A 4,106-nucleotide genomic window follows, 5' to 3' on the forward strand; every position below is an offset into this window, starting at 1 on the left:
GGGGAGGCGTTTGCGGCGGGGAGTGACGCTTATTGCCCGTGACTATGCTTGAAAAGAATATGAAGATGCTTCCTCTGCCGGGCTGAAGGCTGGGTGACGAAGCTGTGAAGCCACCGGCTAATTGATGTTGTTCATTGTTTTTGTTGGAGTGATTTGTTTAGAACTTTGTGCCCCTTTTGGGCCTTAGCTCATCATGTGCTATTGACAAACTGATGAGGAATGAGGGCACCATGTTATTTGGATTAGAGAAGAAATCACACCTTGAACGTCACAGGTTCTCTTTCTTCCTCCCGGGACCTCAAAGCCCTCGGTAGGGAATGAGTGAGCTTTTCCAACCTGGTTTGCTCTAGGTACGGCTAGACTCATTGCTGAGACAGAAAAAGCCATGGTCTAGGGACTAGAGCTTTTCGTCCAGACTAGATTTGGGCATCTGTGGGAGCGGCTGGACTGAGACTGGGGATGTGTATGCTAAGTCTCCCCTTTTGGTCTCCACCTCCTCCTCAAATACCCTGGCTTTGGGGGAGCCTAGGCAGTTTGGATGCTCACCTTACTAGACCTGGATGGAGATGGGTGGTCCTTGGACTTCCCACAGGGCAGGGAACCCTGATTGCTCTTCGAGCTGACGAGAAAGGGGGACTTGATCAGGGGAGGGGGAGGGAAATGGGAGGCGGTGGCGGGGAAGAGGCACAAATCTTTAATAAATAATTAATAAACTGAAAAAAAATACCCTGGCTTACGGAAGTCAACCATTTGAAGAGTGGTTTGGGATTGGAGGAGCATCACCCAACAGTCCCTTCTCCACCCTTGTTCATCTCTTTTCTGATCTGAACCCAGGCTGGCTGGAGGCCGGCCATATCATTCTGCAGACCTTGGATACCCTCAGTGCCCTTGCAAACCAGTCAATGGAAAAGTACAAAGCCTTCTGGCTCTCCAGCCCTGCCAGCTCCCACTGGCCTATTTGATTCCTCCTTTTCTTCTGAGAGAGTGGGAGGATAGCCTCAAAACTGAAAGCACAGGGTTTTCTCTCTTTCTTTTTTCTTTTTTTCTCTTTTTTTATAGGAAAACAAATTGCCATGAAGCTGAGACAAACCAGCTCAGGCTGTCTGGGCAGATGCCTTTCTTTGCTTTTTTTTCTGTTTATTTTCTAACAAATCAATGCTTAACTGCATTGTTATCGGAGTAGAGCAACAGGTGCAAGAAAATAATCCCACTGCCAACTCAAATGAAGAGGGAGGGCTTATCCCCTCTGGGAGGTATTCAGAAAATAACAGAAGCCCCTGCCAACAACTGAATTAACAGCTCTGTGGACGGTGGGTTCTGTGTTAACAACCCACACCTAACCCTCCGACACATAAACACGCCATTGTCTTGGGAAGAGAGTTTCAGTCATGCAGACAGCCGACTGCTTCATTCTGCCCCAAGTGGAGATTGGTTTTGGCTGAGGCGGCTTTGTGAAACTCAGAGGAATTATCCTGTGCCAAGTCTATGTCTTACTGAGGGTTTTCTCAGAGGCCGAGGGGATGGGGTTGCTGCTGAGAAGAGGAGCTGACCTGCTTTTTAAATTGGTTGAAATTCTTTCTGTGGTTACTTCTCCCCAAATACCAGAGCGGGTTGCCTGGCATTCTCTGCTCGCACTCCATTACCAAGGAGATGAACGAGCTCAGGGGACTCTGGAAAGATCTGATATTGTTTTGGAAGTGTGTCTTGGCTGATAATCTCTTAGTGCAGGGTGGCATCTGTGTTTTGTTCGCTATCTTTGTTTCCCCGGCACCAAGCAGGATGCAGAGCATCTAGGATAGATGCTAATTGGAAGGGACCAGTACATATTTGTAATAGTTGAACAAGCATTTCTCAGAGATGGTTTCTTTCCTCTGAAGGCTGATTCATCAGTTTTGAAGGGTGTAAGGCTTAACACCTAGGCGGTTAAATAATCTTTTAAAAGTGGAGGTGGGGCTAGGTCAAGTCAAGGGTCACCGAACCGGTCACAGGATCCTTTTGAAGCAACACAACAACCAACAAACATAAGGGCCACTTGGAAATGCAGGGTCCCGGGGCCAGAGTATCTTCTTAGTCTTTATTTATAAGTAACTAGACACTGTTGAATGTGACGGTTTGGGGGTCCTGAGCATCAGAGGCTGGCCTGTTGACAAACAGTACAGCAGTAGGTTCTCCAAAGACAGATTGGGTCTTGAATCCTCCTGCTGGAAATTTTCGTCTCTCTGGCTTTATAAGGACTGTTTTCTTGTTTGAGGCTTTCCCGTCAAAGCTGATGTCTCTAGGAGTTAGTTACCTGTGGTGAGAAATTGATGTAAGAGCAGGTAAGAGAGTCTACAGACCAGACATTTTCAGTTGTGAGGACGCTCAGGGTTCTAACAGAGGGGCTCAGGAATACAGGTTTTGGTTTGGAGGTTTGGGTAGGATTCCATGAGGGTTGAAGTTCAAGCCTTCCTTGGGTGGTGAACATGCCTTGGGGGATCAGTCCTGGTTTTCCAAGGGAATTTGGAAGGCGATTGTTGTGGCAGTCATGGGGTGCTCCTGTCTCTGCATCTGTCAAGGTCCATTCAAAAACGCAGTAGGAGTGAGGTTGTGTCTTTACTATGTGTCCTTCGTTAGGCTTTGAAGTCCAGAGGGGGCCATAGCGAGGAGACAGATTTTTGAGGTTCAGAGGTAGTAAGGAAAAGAGTGAATTCTTAGAAATGATCACCTTAGGAGGTGACATGGTTCCTACTTCAGATGCCACTGGAGAGAGACAGTGGAGCCTTTCCTGGTCCCAGTGGGAGGCACCAAGGTGACACCAAAGCCAGGTCAGAGAACAGGGCTAAAATCTCACAAACCTTTCAGGGATGACAGGCACCAGCCTTAGCTCTGATAACCTGTCTCTAGCATAAAGTTTTCCTAAAATTCTAATCTCACATAGCGTGGAGCTTTATTATTTGTTTTATACTAACTCGAATGTTATCCACGACAACTATACCGGTGTCAATCCATCTGTGGGCGTCAGTAGCTGCTCCTTCGAGGGACTGTGGTCCACAGGACAGATGTGTTGCAGCAGAAGCATATGCACATTTTTGGTAGAAAGAGAACAATTGCTCTCTTGAAGTCTCAAAGGCTCCGTGATCTTTTGAGATTCAATCTAGTTTATAATATCCGGATGAAATTTACAGAGGCCCTGTGGGTTATTCCAGGTAATCTTGTTTTGATCAGTTTTGGTGCCTGCCACTGTCAGTATGTGCCATCTTGTCTAGGTCTGGCACCGAGGCCGATAGGGATCAGCACGATCTGTCTATTTCCCAGTGGCCTACGGCCAAAATGGTTTCTCTGCCATAGAGCCAACCTCACCCTCCCCATATTGATATTATTGATCGTGAAAACACTAAGTATCCCAGGAATATACTTCAGATGTTGTCCCTGGAAACAAGAAATGTCTGTCTCAAAACACAGGAGGAAGATAGGAAGTTAGCTCTGACATAACTGGTGGGACAGATACATTCTCCACGTTTTGATTCCTTTGTAAAAGCACAAATTATTGCCTGTATTCTATTCAACTACATTTCACAGGGCCATGCATTTTCTTTTCTCCTGCTTGGGAGTAGTCCTTTGAAAGAACAGTCAGATTGAAGCAGGAAGTCAGAAAGCTGTTGCGACATCTTTAGCACAAACGCTGTGAATTCACCTGCTGGCAGTTTTGAGTAAGGATGGAGAAGGTATGGCTGTTGCTGTCACAGAACAAGTAATTATTTAAAAGGCTTAATTGCTTTCCTGGCTTGGGAAATAAATGTGTCCCATGGCAACCAGTTCTGTGGCAGTGGGAAGAGCATGTGGTTGACTGAAGAAGGAGAGAGCTGTGAAGGAGTCACATCGTGGCCTTCCCTTGCAGTTCCTGGGGCTGAGGACAGGGAATACCGACACGAACCCTGATGAGAATCTGCTCTATAGCGCTGGCTGTTCTTCGAACACTTTCCACCTGTGATAGGAGGGAATTATACCCTTTGGCCTGGGATCTAATTCAGGGACAGCACCAATAATTATGGGCCAACTTATTTCTCAAATATTAAGTTGAAAATAAGTCCAGGAATTATCAAGGAGGTTAGTTATATCATACAGGT

The sequence above is a fragment of the Microtus ochrogaster genome, assembly GCF_000317375.1.
Source record: "Microtus ochrogaster isolate Prairie Vole_2 chromosome 14 unlocalized genomic scaffold, MicOch1.0 chr14_random_1, whole genome shotgun sequence".
Lineage (NCBI taxonomy): Eukaryota > Metazoa > Chordata > Mammalia > Rodentia > Cricetidae > Microtus > Microtus ochrogaster.